The following is a 19,039-nucleotide window of genomic DNA, read 5'->3' as shown; positions in this document are numbered from 1 at the left end:
TATTTAATGCGTTAGTACCTAAAGTGGAAAAACCAGTTGGTGAGATAAATTTAATAATTATTCATCGTCGATTGGTATTATAGAAAATTAGAATATTATATTTTCAGTGTCCAGGCGGATAAAGAATACAGTTCTGCGTGTGAAATAGGACCGTAACCCTGGGCCGATAGCCACTCTCAGTTAAAAATCCCGAATAAGGAAATCAAGTGGATATACGAGGGTTGCTACTTTTGAGATAGACAAGTAAAAACAAATATTTCTAGTCGAAAATGGCTTTTTATTTTATTTTAGAAATCAACAGTTCTACATACATATTTATAGTAAACAAATAGATGTAGTGTATAAACTCAGAAGTAATAACAGATTTCCACAAAGTATACAAAGTTAGTAAAGAAAATATATTACATATTAAATAAATACATATAAAAATGTTATTTTCATGTACTTGTAAATATTTTTCAATAATCAAAGATTTTTTTTATTTTTTTTAAGAACAGTAAGTTATTGTAAATTGGGCGGGATTAGGACAAGAATGCTTATGATGATGAGGATTAATGATAAGGAGGGGAAGGGAGATGTCCATATTTATTATTATAATGTCTACTAAGTTACATAATGCATTTTTAGAGTAAATTTTAAATCTGACAGAGTGGTGTTTATGTAATCTATATCTATAAATTTTGTATTGTACACTGAAAAAGTCCTACGAAAAAAAGCGAAATTTGTCCGACTAAGGTACCTCCAAAACATGTGATTTGAAAGTATCAACCGAAAAAGGCGTCGAAAAACGTTGACCTCGCAATTTATTTTTAATATGCTAGAATAAGAAAATATCATTGGGTACCAAATCAGGACTGTACGGCGGATGACCCAGCAATTCGATGTTTTGAATGCTCAAAAATTCACTTGTTTGAGCTGATGCGCGACAGCTTGCATTGTCGAGGTGGAGAATGATTTGTCTTCCGCAATTGGTTTCCCTTATTTTACCGAACACTTCTGGCAAACAAATGGTGGTGTACCATTCAGAATTGACTGTTCTACGTTGCTCTAATAGAACGGTGGTGATATGTCCAGTTATTCCGAAAAAACAAGCGACCATTTGCTTCAAAGTGCTTCTTGCGCGAAAAACTTTTGTTGGATTTGGCTCGTCTTGATTGATTGATTGTCGATTGTCGTTTAGTTTCGGGTTCATATGCATAGATCCACGATTCGTCGCCTGTCACGATCTTATAGACGTCTTTTGAAGCACCGCGATTGGTTTTTTTTTACATTTGTTTGCACCAATAGACTCGAGCCTTTTTTTGAGCGATTGTCAGATTATGCGGTATCCAACGCGAACAAATCTTTTTGACGATCAAATGTTCATGCAATATTAAATGTATGCAAGTGAAACTAATGCCCAAGCATGCCTCAATCTCACGGTATGTCACATGAGGATCTTGCAATATCAATTCACGCAAAGCATCGATTTTTTCTGGCACAACAGCCGATTTTCGTCCTGTAACGAAGTGCTACCACGATTGAAGTCAGAAAACCAGCAAAACACAGTGGCTCGAGATGATGTTTCATCACCAAAAGTCACAGCGAGTTGATCGACACACTGTTGTTGGTTTAGTCCACGTCGAAAGTCATAGAAAATCATCGCACGAAAATGTTCACGATTTAGTTCCATTTTTTTAACAAAATTAATTTTTCAAGTATCTGAAAACAACACAAATATCACTCGTATGACAAAATGTTCTGAGTACATGTACCATTTAAAATGGCAAACTTTACGGTGACAATGTCAGATTTGACATATGTATGTGAATATTCACACTGGTGTTGCCAAATCTCAAAACTTAAGTAGCAACCCTCGTACAATTTTATAAAAGGCCCAGAATATAATTTAATTCTAGTAATTCAGTAATGGAAGGAATATTACACTTGTATTCACTGTGCTTAGAAGGGTATATATAAATATTGTTAGTACAATAAATACACTCACGTGAATTAAACAAAATAATATAAAATTATACAATACAATAAATATACTTGTAAAGTGTAATGTCGTAAGTACAATATACTTGTAAAGTGTAAAGTAGTAAGTACAAAATACTTGTAAAGTGTAATGTCGTAAGTAAAATACACTTGTTGCAAGGACAATATACAGGTAGTAAGGACAATATGCTTGTTAAGTTTAAAGTACTTACTACAATATATACTTGTAGTAAGTAAAGCGCGTTTACGAACATAATACAAAATTACTTTAATTAAATAAATAATACTAATAATAATAATTAATTAAATTTTCTTTATAAAAATGAAAATACTAAAACTTGCTTACTACGCGTCATACTCCACCTCCCGATAATCCATCTCCAGAGGTCATATTATTTAGGATTAAGATTACAGTTCTGTTTGTAAAATAAAATTAGAGTCCCGGACGATTGCTTTCGACTCGATGGCTACTCTAAGGTAAATATCCTGGTTGAGGTAATTGAGTGGATATAAGTCCGCCTCGTAGTGGTTGGCGCGTTCGCTTGCCATTTGTGAGGTCCGGGTAATAAAAAAAAGAAATTATTATATTACTTAAAATACAAGAAAAGAAGACTGAAATACAGAATCACTAAATTGTTTCATGGACGTATAGGATACTATGGCAAGATTATAAAAGTCTGGCGCGGACCCGCCGGTGGTAGTGTCGCGAACTCCGGATCAGGGGACCGAGGTTCGCTCCCGAAAAAATATTTGTAAAACGTCGAAGGCCTCGCCGTAATTTTAATTATTACAAGATCGAGAGTGTTAGTGACCCTAAACACGGACCACGCCCAGGTAGGGGTGATGTCACTGGGAGTTCCCGGGCCGCGCCCCCCGGCCGCGCCCAGGGGGCCGCCCCCACCCCCTGGGCGGATCGATCCAGCCGGAGCTGACCGCGCTGTGGAGGAAGGCGCAAAAAGGATTTAATTATTACCAAAAATGTTGTATCGCATAACTGTCATAGATCTACCCAAAACAGAAATTGTGTTAGTTTATTTTTATTTTTGAATATTATTTTAGTTTGATAATTTATATAGCGCCATTCTAGGGATATCGCCTCAAGGGCGCTTTACCCAGCACGTCTTGTCTTACAGCTGCAGAGCGCATGGGCGAATGGGATTCTAGCTCCTCGTTTCCAATTAAGATCTATTTCAATTTATTTATTTATTCATACAAATTAATTTTAATCAAAATTACACTCGTTTAAATATAAGTGAACTTATTTAGGCTTTTTAGGCTGTGCCCGTGTCAAGACATTATAATTAACAATAAAAAATACATAGTAAAATTAATTAGATTCAAATATAATGACGTGTGACGCAATATAATAACGGTCCAGAAAAACAAGGTATAAGTAATAAATAATACAATTGCAAAGAATATAACAAAAGATAATCAGACATAAATATTAAAATATAAATTATACAAATTTAGATTCACACAAAATAATATTATGATTCAAATCAACAAAATAATAGTATAAAAGTAAAATATAGTAGTATTGAAAAAAAAACAAAATAATAGTATCATTGAAATCAATAGAAAAATAATATATACGTAAAAACATAATTGAGATATGGTTTCTAGAAACTCACTCTACACTGTAGTAAGAAATAGGAGTAATAAATAATATGCCAAATAAGATTGAGTAGTAAATTAAAAAATACAAAAATACATAATGAAAAAACATAAAAATTAAAACAGATAGAAGCTTGATTACAGCACGTCTTACAGCTACAGACCGCATGGACGCCGGGCGGTAAGAAATCTAGCCCCCGTTTACACATTTTAAAAATATACAACTGTACTAATGAAATTAAACTATAAATTAATAATTTATATTTTTAAAAGGCGTAAGATTACAACACGTCTTGCAGCTACCGAGCGCATGGACGGTTGGAATTCTAGACCACATTTACAAAATTCAGGTATTTTATTGTTGATAACATTTACATATGGAAGCTGGATCAATCGTCGCGCGTCGTGCAATTGCAAAGCCACCTTCGAGCATTGTCGCTCTTATAGATAACCCGAGAAGACACGAAGAATACAATGCGAGTATCGCTAGCCCAAAGCAACAGCGAGATGTCTCCGGAGAACGTATTCTCAGATAATCGGACTTTGAGCACTTTGAGGTGTGCGAAGGGTCTGACGGAATTTAATTATTTAAAGTAGATGTTGAATACTATATTTTCACATGGGTTATTATTAACTATCTAACTTCGATATTTTATTATTTAACAAATTACAACAGGGACGGAAAATATTTAAGAGTAGGGAATATGGAAGTCTAGGCGTTTACAGGACTTATGACCTGTCGTCGGCTGGTTAAAGTGGCCACTTTACACACTCGCCATTTTGCCTATGTTTGAACACCCGTATTTCCTCAATTCTTCCATTTGTCGATTTTAGTAAAGCTAAGAGCTGAAACCTTTATCGTCGTGAAGGGCTTAATCTGATCAAATTATTTCACATACTAGGCAACGCCTGAAAACAATTTTCTAATTTTTAAACGTCTTCTTGGACCAGTTGGTATTATTACAATATTCTGAGTTTGTCTAAAATGTTCTCCATCCCTGTTGTCTTTAGTTTGCAAACATTTGGACAAACTCAAAATATTGTAATTTTATTATTTGAAAACATTAATTTATTTAAGTTATTAACGACTTCGGGCGGGAAAGTTAATGCGCCCGCGGACCGCTGGCGACGGGCGAAAATAAAGGTCCCGTGCAAATTTCTTTAATTTATTTGAAATCGCTATATCTTCGAAAATAATAACAATATTTCAATAAAAATTTCTACATACTAACTCGATTAAGTAAAACCCGATTTCTATTTTTTAATATTACATATTTTGTATAAAAAAAAGAAGCTTTGCATTGCTATTTGAAAATTATGTACATATTTTTTTGTTTACTATTTTTCTATTAATATGTACTTCATTGATATGTAATTATGCTTTATTATTTTAATACTCTGTTTTATTATCATGTTTATTGTGAAAAAAAACAAAAAATTAATATTTAATAAAAATAAATTGTTAAGACCTCGACAAAGAGATTGGTATATAATATTCATATAAAAACATTGTATTTCTACCCTTCCCGCCGTTAAGCATCAATCGACTTAACGGGTAGAAATACCTTTCCCGCCCGAAGTGTGTAAACTATAAGATGGTCTTTCTGAGATATCACATAATTTATTATTAGAAAAATTTGATATATCCTCCCTTTCACCTAGACGCATAGTAGCTAATGCTGCCCCTCTATATAATATAGTGAATAATGTTATAGATTGTCCATGCATTGTAAATTAAATAAATTTTAGGATTCCATTTAAGACCACCAGGCCTAGATGTGCTTTCCATACTAAATCATTTCAAACAAATTATGCTCAGTTCTCTCTGTTAGTTCGATTTCACCTAAACGCCAATAAATTTAACCATCTTTTTGATATATTTAATACTTTGCCTGCTTTAATTAATAAAAAAACTATGTCTAGTACAATGTAATAAGTTACCAGTAAAAACAATGTTTAAATTAGTCACTCCCTTGCTACTAAATTGTTTTATTGATGAAATAACCTTTCTATATTTGTTTATATAAATATGTGTATGTACTTTTAATTTCTTTACTTTTATTTATTCTTTCAGATATTAAATTACAATTTGTAACAAATAAGTTAGGAACTTTTGAATTTTTTAACCTTTGTATATCTGCTACCTATTTTTGTTTATAAACTTTATTATGAATTATATAAGCAAAATTTTATTGTAAAAGCCCTATGGGCGTTTAATCAATAAATTAATTTATTTATTTACCTACATAAGTTTATTGTACATTATTTGAGACATAGGTCCCAACTCCATGGGACTAAAAGTCCTGTGTTGAGATGGGACTAGCAATTAGTTGACACAGACACATGAGTATATCACCACAAATATATATATGGTAAACAGTAAATTCAAGCATTCGGAAAATCATAAATGTGTAAAAAATAAATAAAAAAACATCTGCATGTGTATCTCAAAGTTGGAAATTTCGTTTTTTTTTTTAAAATTTATTTTTATTTGATTATTTTTCCATACACATATTATTTACATAGAAATATAATTACAAAAATACACTTTAGAATTTTTTATTTTAAATTAAGCAATATTTATCTCACTGTTGCTTTGGGCTAGCGATGTAGTGGGTTTGTTCAAATATTTGTACACGAGGACTTGAGTTCACCCCCTAAGGCGTGAATCGAGAATCGAGATTAGCGTAAAACAATAGGGATGAAAGTCTAGGCATTTGCAGAGCTTCCGATCTGTCATTGGTTGATTTAAGTGGTCATTTACACATCATCATAAGCTCGACAGCCCTGAGGGGGCCTTGGCTGAATCCAGGAGTCTCCTCCGCTCTTGCCGGTCAGCTGCCCTTCCTATCCAGTTCCTCCGACAGATGCAGTCCATCCATCGCATTTCGGGCCTTTCTGGTCTTCGACGTCCTTGTGGCACAGAGAAAGTTAGGCGTCGTCCATTCTAATTATATGGCCAGCCCACCTCGACGCAGATGATTACATTGGGCGCTCCGTGGATTTCATACAGCTCCCTATTGTAGCGACGACGCCGGAGGTTGTTTTCAATGAAATAAAACTAATAGGGTTTGGTCAATTCAAACTAATTAAGTATTTAGTTCAAGGTCGCAATAGTGTTCTAAATGAAAATCATCATGTTTGATATCATCACGTTTAATCCTCAGTTTGACCATATATGAAGCAAAAATTAATCGCATGGAAAATTTTAATACCTCCAAATTAACCACTCTCTAGGGGATAGAGAAGATTCATAATTGCACCCCTGGGTGGCAGAACAGAAAGAGAAGTCGACTGCCGCACGCATCGAGCGAGGCTTGCCGAGACATACGTATGGAGCATATTGATGAACGGTTGTGAGACATGTGGCCTAATTCTGTAGCTAATTCGTTCGTAAATTCAGTCGTATCTTATGAGAGGGAACGAGAGCGTCGGAGAGAGATGGATATATGGCGAACGAACGAACTTACGAAACGAAATTGTAACAGAATAAGCCTCATGGCGCCTTACTGAAAGAGATAAAAAAAAGACTAGAGGCCTTTGAGATGTGGAGCTACAGAAGAATATAAGGACTTTCCTGGAGAGACCGCATCACTAACGACGAGGTTCTCTGTAGAATCGAAGAAGGGAGGTGCCTCATTAAAACCATCTCGGAGAGGCCCGGCGGATCGGCCACATTACGCGCCATGAGGGTCTCCCGCGTGACACAATGGAGGGGATGGCCGGGGGGGCAAATCACAGAGGGCGCCCCCGACGAGAATATTTAGAACTAGTGTGCGAGGATTCGAACTGCCCCTCACACGTTGAGCTGAAGAGGGCTGCGGAGAAAAGAGAGCAGTGGAGGGCGAGATGCGGGACTTTGCTGCAAACCGATCCCCAGGATCGAGACTGCGAAGAAGAAGATCGAATAAATTGAGTTATTCTTCTGACATTTCTTGGTGGAGCTGTATTTGTACGGCAGGGGAGATGTGAAGTACTGATTTTATTTTTTACCAGATACGCTGCTATTAAAAACCAATGCAGTGCCCTACACACCATTGGGTGAGGATAAGGAAATGATGATGATAATTTTTCGTTAGTTGAAACAACACGGCAAATGAAAAACCACCGATGTGACCACTGAATAGATAAAATATATCTGTGGATGTGACAGAATGCTTATGTATACAATAGGTATCCAACTGGTTAAAAAATAGTTAAATTAAAAACAAAATAAAATTTGTTAACGCATTCGAACGAAATTCCGTCGGATTTCAACATCGCGCATCGCAACGTAAAAGTAGTAAATCCGAGGGAACAGTTTTGGCAACGCGACGAATATTCTTCTGGAAAGAAATATCGGTCGTTAAGTACGCACAATCAAGTAACGATATTCACATATTAACAGTGGGAGCGAACATCTTCCTTCCACCGACCTCTAATCTCCATATTCCTTCCCGGGAGGTGCTTCTGCTCAGAGACCGTACTCGGCTGAAGGGCGACAATCTAGCTAATGCGAACTGTATACCTGTGTATGTACCTTGGAGTATGAAGGTAGATATCTTCATCATCATCATTCCCTTCCTGCACCTGACGGTGCATGGGGAACTGCGTTGGTACCCCAATCGCAATGTATATTGATCCATTTTTTTTCGTCGCCTCGGGTGCCAGAACGGGGACTATGAAATATTCTAGTGTTAAAACAAATTTCAAATAAATATTTCATGTCAACCATGTCGGGAATCGAACCAGAGTCCTCTTTCATGATAAGCTAATGCGCTAACCCGTACACCACAGGCCGACATATCTTACTAGTACAAATATTATTGGTAATCTACATACAGTAGACGCTCTCTTAACCGGCCTCTTCTAGGAATGCCTCTTTTGGAGTGATCTGTGGCCTTTTCCTATACATACTTTTTACAGTTTGTGAAATGTTTATTTTTGATGTGTGAGTTTCTAATACAGAAAGAAAAGTTCTGTTTTCTTAGCGTTTTGAAAAAAATCTGTTTTTTTTTCTTCCTTGCGAAAGTGTTTTTTTTAAATGTGTTTTTCACTACCTTCTCTTTAACCGGCTTTTTTGTTATCCGGCCCTGGGTTAATTTTTTATTAATAAAACATATAATTTTTTTTAATTTTTTTTTTTTATTTAATTTTTATTGATAAACCCTTACGGGTTACATACATTTAACAAAATGTTTTCACTTTTAAAATTCACATTCTACTGTTAATAATAATATTTTTAACATCTTTTGTAAAGGTTGCCAGAGTCTTTTGTTTAGTTTTGTCTGGTAGTTTATTGTATAATTTCAGTCCATGGTTTATAAGTCTCGATTGTCCTTTTCTCGTTTTAAAAGATTGCATATGATATTTTTCTGATATTCTCGTATTGTGTTCATGTTTACTACAATTTTTTTCAAGTTTTAATTCTTCGTCTACAATTACATCAGTGGCTAATTTATGAATAAATTTTAAAGATTCTAGTTTAAAGAGTTCAGTTACGTTTGATTGTTTAGTTTGTTCAAAAAGTTCTTTAGTTGCTGTTAGATAGGGAAGGTCATATACTAACTTTAATATTTTATTTTGCTGTCTTTGTAGTCGGTTTATGTCATTTTGATATCCTGTTCCCCATAGTAGTTGCATATAACATATTTTAGTTTTTACATATGCTTCATACATTAAAATTTTTTCCCTTATTGGAACAAAGTTTTTGATTTTAAAAAATAGACTCGATAAAGTTGCCACTTTGCTAATTTATAATACATCGAGTAGATATTATACTCCCAGGAGTTAATGCATTTATTCTGCCATTTTTTTCTAATAAGAAAAAAGACATTTTATTCGAGAATTAATAAATGAAAAATAATTTATTTTTAAATAAATTTAATAAAAAAAACTCATTTGGGGCCGTGCATAAAAAGAAAATATTTTTGTGACAATACATAATATCATACATAGTTAATACATCCGAAATAGTAATAAAACACAATATAAGAAACATAAAACACGATACTTTACACCATCCTATAAATGTACATTAATAATTATCACTATCAAAAAGATTTAAGTAATATTTTTTCATTGCGACACTTTCGGATTTGCTACTCGACTTTTCGTGTTTTAGCTCATCGGGCAGTTTATTGAATTCGGTCTAATTACAAATAAAAATAATAAAAAAAACCCACTGAACTTCCTCATTGTCTTACGAGTGCAGTTAGCATGCGACATTTTCCCGCTTACTCCCCGGAATCAGTTACCCACAATTATTGCGCAACGCAAATGTGGCACCCACAGAGACAATGTCCACGCGTCGCGCGTCTCAGTGAAATTTATTTTAAAATATACGATTTATATACGTATAAAGCAATAGTAGTTTGAATATATTTGAACCGAAGTATGAACATAGCATGTAGGTCCGGAACTTTCGAAACGATTCGACTTCGTACCGGCTAGAATAGCTGCGTGCGCGTATAGGTGCGCACCGTGTACCGCGCAGCGCCCCCGTCGGGCTACTCGACTGCCGGTGGCGAGCCACCAGCGACGGCAGCGACCAACCACCGGATCACCGTCGTCAGAGTCCGGCACTTCGCTGCGCACGCAACTAGAATACATAATATTCCGCTAATACTTACCAGCCGATGCTCTCGGATATAAATTAATTTACCTACGTACAAAAACTGAAAATAGTAGGTACCTACGCGCAACTTGTCAGTCCAAAATGTTAGGTCGTGCGCGGTGCCGATGGATCTCCGCGGAAAGCTGGCGCAGGATGCCGGGCGATGTTCTCGAAGTCGGCAAATGCAGTTACAGAGCGCTGACGACATCTTTACCTGACAGTATTAGAGTTATAATACAGGATCTAATGCTGCCCGGTAAGATGTGAACAGCTACTCCTCCGGAGAGTTTCCGAGTCGTCCGGCGCACTCCGGCACAGTCCGGCGCAGTCCGATGTCGTCCTTCCTCGCGCTTCCGGAGAGTTCGTGTGACATGTAGAATCGAACGGGTCGTTTCCTTCCCTCTAAACGCCGACCCGGTAGCGATTCCCCAACTTTCTAGTGTCCGCCGCCCACTGCCCACTGCCCACCGCCCGCCGCAGGCGACGGTCCGCACGGAACCCGACGGATTTTAGCAACTCTCGACCTGGAAGAACAGGTCTTTCGGGACTTCGGGCACTCCGAGTGTCACCGCCGCGAGATGAGAACCGGAACAACGAGGCACGCGGTCGTTTCGGTAATATCTTTATTCCGGAAGGAACGGTGAACGAAAGCTCGACTTCTTTCTATCGAGTGTCTTCCTTTTAGCGGATTGCGGGCGAGTCTCGAGAGGAGGCCGAAGACCTCGCCGGGGAGAACGGGAACATAAATATCGAAGGTAAACAGGTTTGTTCACCTCCAGTCAGCTGACCGCCGCTACTCCTGACACTGCCCCCGTACAGCTGGTTTCCCTTTCCGATCGGACCGATATAATTTTATCCAATTATATATTTTTGTCGGAATAGTTAAATACTTCTAAAGTTAGAACATATTTCAATAAAAGAATCCCGATTCGTCCGGACAAAGCGCGCACACAATCACGAGAATCCTAACAAAGCGACTGAGGAAGCGTTAGAAGCGATTAATTTATACAATATGTTACATAATTAAATACTGCATGAAAATGTGTGGTTATAAACGGACGCATTTCAAAGATAATAAACGTAAGGGTTGTCATCAAACGCGTTTCCCTAAAAGTTTGGTTAATGGTAATCGACACAAATGGCAAACATTGTTACGGTGACATACTACGAGTATTTTCTCCTCAGCAAACAGCTTATTTTTTACAGCTCGATGATTGTTCGCTCCGAGGAACGTTATATAATTCAATTCGATAATAATAAAAGTATTCTTTAGACCCGAGACAATATAATAACCATTATTTCCTCATAACTTATGTTACATGCGGGTAAGGCGATCAGTCCTGCACTTCGGTGCCAGTCCAGGGACAGTGAAATATTGCAATGTATAACAGAGCCACATCTCGAACAAATATTTCACTTCGATCTTCCCAGGAAACGAACCCGGGACCTCAAATAAGGTAGGCGAATGCGCTAATCACTAGGCTGTAAAACAGCATTGTTGCACTAGACAACAACGGACAACGTTCCAAAAATTCGGAAAAAATATGCTTAGGTACATCTCAAAATCTGTGTAATGAAAAAATATTTATTTGTTATCAACTAATTACAGCGCGAATTCGCCAGTACTAGGGATGCATTCACTCGCGAATCGATATGCCGACGACAAAGAAATTAAGAAAAACTATAAGAATAATAGATCCATGTATTGTAAAAAAGTCAGTATCTAGTACATTTTCCACAATGAATGCTACAAGTTATTAAATTAACACATTATAGTACATACGAGTATATACCTACCTACCCACTCTACCCAGTAATAAAATAAAATCACATTGATAAAATTTTTAGGATTCAACGAATAAAAAATGGTGCCGATGTTAACATACATTACGCCCGTTTTTTTTCCATTTTTTTTTCATCTTTTGTTGCTCATTTTTAATGAGCAACAAAAGTTAAATGAAATGGTGAAGAAAATACTGGATTTCCCCCCCCTCCGACTTCCATATTCCCTTCTTCGAGGTATTCTCCACCCCTGCTGCAATTTGTTAAAATGGTAAAGGTTACGCGTCATTGGAAATATAATTTTACGTTTGCTTTTTATCCTTCAGTGCCTTAATAGTTTTACATACATTTTTATTTTTAATAAATTGACACCTGCAAAATTCAATTAATGGCGAATAAGTCATTTTAGCCATTTTACCCACTAAATAAATTTTTAAATTTTCATTTTATTTCATGAACTCACTACACAATTTTACCATAGCACGATCATATTTTTTATGGAAAAATTTGTTAGAAAATTCCGTGTTAAGAGTGGACTCTTTTATATATAAATCTATACATTTTTAAATATACAAAACAATAAACAAAATAATAATAAAAAATAAACATACTCAAAATGTATACGTGTCAAGAAATACAATGCAGATAAGTTATTTAATAATACATGACAATATGTGATTAATAATTATTGTACATAACATTTCTTTTTAAATTCATTCCAACTTTTTTCATTCTTCATACATTCAGGCATCTCTTCATACATTTTCAAACCTTTATAATTACATAATACAATTTTGATTTTCTGTTTTTTTTTAAATGACAACCTCATTCCATCCTCATTTCTAGTAATATAATTACGATTTTTTTATTTAGCACTATCTTATTAATGAAATATTTAAGCATTCGTTTGTTTAAAAATTTAATCATAAAAACAAGCATATTATACATCAGTCTCTTTTTTATTGCTATACAATTAAGATCATTTCGCGTTTTTTCTACTTGATCTATGCTGACAAAAATATTGATGATTCTAAAAGGAACATAGATTTCCATAGGTTCAACACGAGAAATAAAGATTTGCTAGTTGTGCCCACCTCTAGACTGCGAACAAATCATAATTCTTTTACTCCAGACTTCATACGATTCGCTAACAAGGTACCCCTTGTGAAAATCAGGCATTGCAAATTTTGTTTTACAGATTTTGTCAAGCACGGGCTGTTTGGAAAGAGCTACGCCGAGAGTCGAAGAATATTTGCAGCACAAAGCTTGGCATTAGATTCGCGTTTATTGAATTTAATTGTGTTGTTGAGTTGAATTTACTAATTGTTGAATTGTATTACATAGTTGTAATTTATTGACGTGTATAAGTGTTCTTCATCTCTGTTGTATAATGTTAATGTTAACAGCTCCCCAGGGAGTTGAATCCAGTCCTTGTATATAAAAATTTGGACAAACTAAAATTATGTTTTATAAATCTACTTGGTCCATGAAGAAGTAAAGAAATTGAAAAAATAACATTTTCAGGAGTTGCCTAGTATGTAGGTGAAATAATTCAATTAGATGAATCTCACCCGCATAAATAAAGGTTTCAGCTCTTTGACTTCAAAAACATCAACAGATGAAAGAACTGAAGGATTACAGGTGTTCAAATATGGTCAGAATGGTGAATGTTACATAGTGGGTACAGTGGGCACTTAAACCAGCCAATGACAGGTCATAAGCCCTGTAGATGCCTAGATTTCTATATTACCTTCTCTACAATGTTCTTCATCTCTGTTGTAATATCTTGAAATAGCCAATGTGTTCATGAAAATTTATTTTGTTGTCTAGAATCACCCCGAGATCTCTTATTGAAGTTACAACGGAAAGAATTAGGCCATTAAGTTTATAATCAAAGGTAATATTTTTCCAAATCAACGGTAAGAAATTATTTTGCATTTGTTGATATTTAATTCAAGGTAATTTATTTTGCACCAGTCGTGAAAAGAATCAATATCATCTTGTAGGGCAAGACAGTCTCTAACAATTTTAATTACTTTAAGAATCTTATTATCGTCATTAAAAAGCCAAAATTTTGCGGCAGAGAACGCATTGACAACATCATTAACAAATAAATTAAAAAGAAGGGAGGCTAAATGAGCTCCTTGCGGTACACCTGAAGTAATTATAAAACTATTTGAGGTGAAATTGAAAATCGTGACACTTTATATTCTTTGAAAGAGATGGGATTTTAGTCTAATGCCAAGAGCATACAGTTTAGAGTATAGAATTTTATGATCGACTTTGTCGAAGGCCTTAGAAAAGTCAGTATAGAGTACATCAACTTGCAGATTGTTTTCAAATGCTCTAAAAAGTGTATCAGTGAATGAAAGTAGATTTGTAGTTGTCGACTTAGCAGACTTGAATCCATGCTGTTCCTCGATCAGTACATACTTAAAAACGGGAATTATTTTATTAGTAATAATAGCTTGAAATATTTTTTTTGGAATAGGAGAAATCTTGGATCTATGATTCGCGATATCAAAACTATCGCCGTTTTTCAAAATTGGTCTAATGAAGGAAATTTTCCAAATATCCATTATTATTTTCCAGTTATGTTTGTTTATTTATACCAGGGCTGGATTGATGAAACTATCACACATATGCTACCAAAAATAAACGATACTCATTGTTGGTCCATAAAAAGTTTGTATTTTACCGATACTAATCAACAATCGATTTTGGCGGGTCCCAATCCGGTTCTTTTCTTGTAATTTCGACCCATTTATTTCTTTTCACCGGATTTTGGGGAATGCAAAAATAATATGAACTCACGTTTATTATATTTTAAAAACGTATTTCTATCAGTGCATCCCTGTAACTAAGCAGAGCTTCGCAATTGCGCCGCTAGTCGTAGTTTGACGTGTACAAAAAATAATATTTTTGATGTTTGTAGCACTAACTTTGTAGTTCATTGTTATATTTTAAAGGAATAAATAAAATTACTTTGTTTTATGAACCACTTATTTACTATCACAGCCGACTAGTTTCGGCAACTCACGTTGCCCTCTTCAGGGTCATATGATGACTAACTAGACATACTTAAAAGAAACAGCGAACAGTGGGTGTCGATAAGGATAGAGGGGGGGGTAATTGTGTTTATGGTGGGGTAGACGTGAGTTGCCGAAACTAATCAGTTGTGATAATAAATAAGTAGTTCATAAAACAGTCATTTTATTTATTCCTTTAAAACAAAAATAATGTTTATTTTTAATGAAAGGTTTTTACACGCTTTCATGACAAAAGCGAGCATTTTGGTTTCGATTCTAAACGTCACGCCCGGTTGACGGTCGAAGATAATCTGTGGGTCGAAGGACTAGTAAATACGCGTCGGGCATGACTGAGCGTTCGGGCATGAGTTGAGTGTCGTCATTTTTGAGGGCTCAGAGCGCGGTTTTTATTTTAAGTAAATTTACAATTCTTTCAAATTTTTATATAAAATAAATAAGTTTCTCGACGCGTGCAACGCTCCGAATGCCAACATATTCTAAATCAAAGGCGCACCCTAACATAACCTACGCAACTAAAAAATACCTCCGTTATGTTATTTATTAAACACAATAATATCATCACATGTCATCCGTACCGTACGTAATCTCCGGGGACTCCGATAAGAGAAACTTGGCAGAGTACGAGTAATACCCCGGCAAATACGTACAAACGAGTTGACAAGATGCTAACGCACTAAAATATTATGCTGCGGTTTTTTGGTTGGCGGACAGATAATACTCGTAAAATAATAAGATAATACATTACTATAATACAATACTTGTTCGGTTTCCTGTTTTTTTAACTTAAAATTAACTTTAACCGCCGGAGAAACGGAAGGTTCTGTTATCGCGGAAATGAAAAATACGCAAAATCGACAGCCACCGACAGTATTTGCGGGATATTTATTTTTTTAATCACTGTACAATTTTATTTTATTCCATAACGAGCGATCAAATTAATGTATCTGAACTCTTTAAACTAGAATCCTTAAAATTCATTCATAAATTAGCCGCTGATGTAATTGTAGATGAAGAACTAAAACTTGAAAAAAATTGTAGTAAACATGGACATAATACGAGAATATTAGAAAAATATCTAATCTATAAGGACTGTCGAGACTTATTTACCAGGGACTGAAATTATACAATAAACTATCAGATAAAACTAAACAAAAGACTCAAACAACCTTTACAAAAGATGTTAAAAATATTATAATTAACAGTAGAATATGAATTTTAAAAATAAAAATATTTTCTTAAATGTATGTAGCCCTTGAGGGTTTATCGATAAAATTTTAAATTTAAAAAATGACTAACCGCGCTTTTATATCGAAACAATTACTATACAAAGTAAACTTTTCTTTGGTCAACATATTATAACAGAGATCGAGAACGGAACACGGACTAGGCGTCAGACCCTTATTGATGGGGGTGAGACTTATCCGACTGTATTATTTCACCTACTTGGCAAAGCCTGAAAACAATTGTTCAATTTTTATGCTTTTTCTTTTACCTCTTATTATTTTCAGGCGTTGCCAAGTAGAGAATCGGTTCAGCCGGGCGAATCTCACCCGCGTGATAAATGTTTCAGCTTTTTTACTTCGCAAAAGTTAACGGATGGAAGAGTTGAGGAAATATGGATGTTTAAACAAAGGCAGAATGGTGAATGTTACACAATGTGTAAAGTGGCCACTCAATCCAGCCAATGACCAGTCATAAGCTCTGTAAATGCCTGGACTTCCATATTCCCTTCTCAAAGGTGTTTCCTGTTGCGACAAATTTGGATCTAAATAACTTCCTAGGGAAGAAATACAGCCTGTCAGCAAGAATTGGGTCTTACTAAAACATTGTCGATTATCCTAACTGGTTTAAGAAGAAGTGTAAAAATTGAAAAATTGTTCTAATAAACTAGTGGTGTTCGGTTCAGCCGGGTGAATCTCACCCGGAACTGCAAAAGTAAACGGATAGAAGAGCCGAGAAAATAATTAGTTTGTTATTATGTTTGCAGACATGGGCGTTAATAGGAAAATTTACTAAAAATTTCATTACAATAGAAATTATAAAAGAAATCATGAATTGATTTATTCTGGGTTCAGAGTATAATCTAATATTTAAACATTTTCGTGCTTCTAAAAATATCGAGTGTACAGACATTCGTAAGAGTCGTTCGAGTTTTTGCGACAATTTTTTAATCATAAAATTAATTTGAATGCGGGCAAAAGTGTAAAAGTATGACGAATCAAAGTTAAAATAATGTGAATGTTACGAATGAATATAATATATTACTAACATCTATATAATCGATCAGGATTCCATAACGTTTGTCCATTATAGTTACTTGTCTTTGTTTTTTCTTTAATTGTTTCGTTTCTTCTTTTTAGTTACCGTATATGATTATGTTTTTCGTTAAAATATACATATGTTCAACATGGATTTTGTTTGCAAATTTATTCATTAAATAAAATAAAATAAAACGAATGAATTTTAGAAATGCCATATTTACTGGGAGTTATTAAGACGTGTTTAATATAGGAATACATACATACATAGACGATGCACTCGTAAATATTGGTTTGTATACTACCGTGTGGCATAAACTAATTAAAGAAAAAAAAACACAAATATGTATAATGAAATAAGTTCGTGTTTATTTCACAGCAACGCATAAAGGTTTTGTAGAAAATGTACGCTGTTTATAATGCTGGAAACAAAAATGAAATTTATAAGTATTTATTTAAATATTTTGAAGAACCGACACAGCATTACATTCCTTAAGATGCGTATGTTACGAGTAGGTACCAGGGGCGGATCGTCAAAATAACCGATTATGCACAGCTAACCATTATATTTTACTTTCGATAATTATGTTTCATAGTAAATATATTTATGCGAAAATAAATAAAATAATTGTTATTTATTATAAATCACCACCACCGTTTATATCTTCCTACAAAAAAATATCTATGAAGTGCGCCCAGCGCCCAGCCCGTTCTCAGTGAACGACGAAACTAGCCGATTACCTGAGCTTATACCGCCATACAAAAAAGTACACTATATTTCACATCTTTAACCCAAGTCAGCTTTTTTAGTACTAAAACAAGCCCGCAGATTACAAATTATTTGAAGATTCTGGATTTGGAAACTAGTATTTCGAACATTATTTCTGAAGGACTATTTTTTTTTTATAGGGTACCGTTGACAAATTATGTATCACATAGGACATGTGGCAATCGCAGTGGCCGTTTTGTTTATTTATTTTATTGGGTACACAAACAATTTTTGGCATTATTCATTTTAAAAGGAATTAGCCAGTGCTCAGCGTTTACAATAACTGCCGAATGTCACTGTGGTATTTGTAAATAAATTTTGATATTGTGTTAAATAGTGTAAAATAAAGCTACGTATATCGCGTGGTCAATAAAAATGGTTATTCGAGTGAATTTTCACAGAACCACAGAAAAAAAAAACATTTATATTTATATTACTTACATATTATGTACTTATATGTAGGCACAAATTTATTATCATTTTTTGTAGATTACCCATAAAATAAACCACGACTCGCTACTGGTAGGAACTAAAGTCGGCTCTAATGCTTAGACTTTGATACTCGTATTATCTCCCGACCCGGCTTCTGCCCCTTGAACCCCCGACTGAGCTGATGACACAACAAAGGACCAATCAGCGATCAGTCCGCGTTCGGAGGCACATTACAAGCGTCCCATCATCAGTAGGTACTCACCGGCCGGTCATCACTCCTCCGCGCCCCGCGGGCGGAGCTGGGGCGCGGGCGCGGGCGCGGGCGGCAGGACTGAGGAAGGACCGCAGACACCTGAAACAGGAGACAAACTCGAATTATAATATGCGGGTGTGGAATCTATATTTATTTATTTATTTAGAATACAAACACATGCACAGGTTAAGTGAATATACAAATATAAACTATAGTAAATGTATATGCATAAAAATAGTAGGGCCCGCCATCCAATAACACGTATTCAGTTCATTATACTAAGGTTTTTTTTTAAAATATATA

General features: G+C 35.2%; 1 long non-coding RNA gene across 1 annotated transcript in view; it reads right to left on the bottom strand.

The window, feature by feature from the left end:
- LOC148279538 (uncharacterized) overlaps positions 1-18,837 on the bottom strand; it is a 47,107-nt gene extending 28,270 nt beyond the window's left edge. Inside the window, exon 1 of the long non-coding RNA XR_015822836.1 lies at positions 18,746-18,837. This is a non-coding gene — a long non-coding RNA (uncharacterized LOC148279538). The remainder of the gene's footprint in view (positions 1-18,745) is intronic.
- Positions 18,838-19,039: the final 202 nt, after the last annotated feature.

The sequence above is a fragment of the Micrasema longulum genome, unplaced genomic scaffold (assembly GCF_059751315.1).
Source record: "Micrasema longulum isolate JH-2025_06_02 unplaced genomic scaffold, ASM5975131v1 h1tg000705l, whole genome shotgun sequence".
NCBI lineage: Eukaryota > Metazoa > Arthropoda > Insecta > Trichoptera > Brachycentridae > Micrasema > Micrasema longulum.
This window is presented reverse-complemented; position numbering and strand designations above follow the sequence as displayed.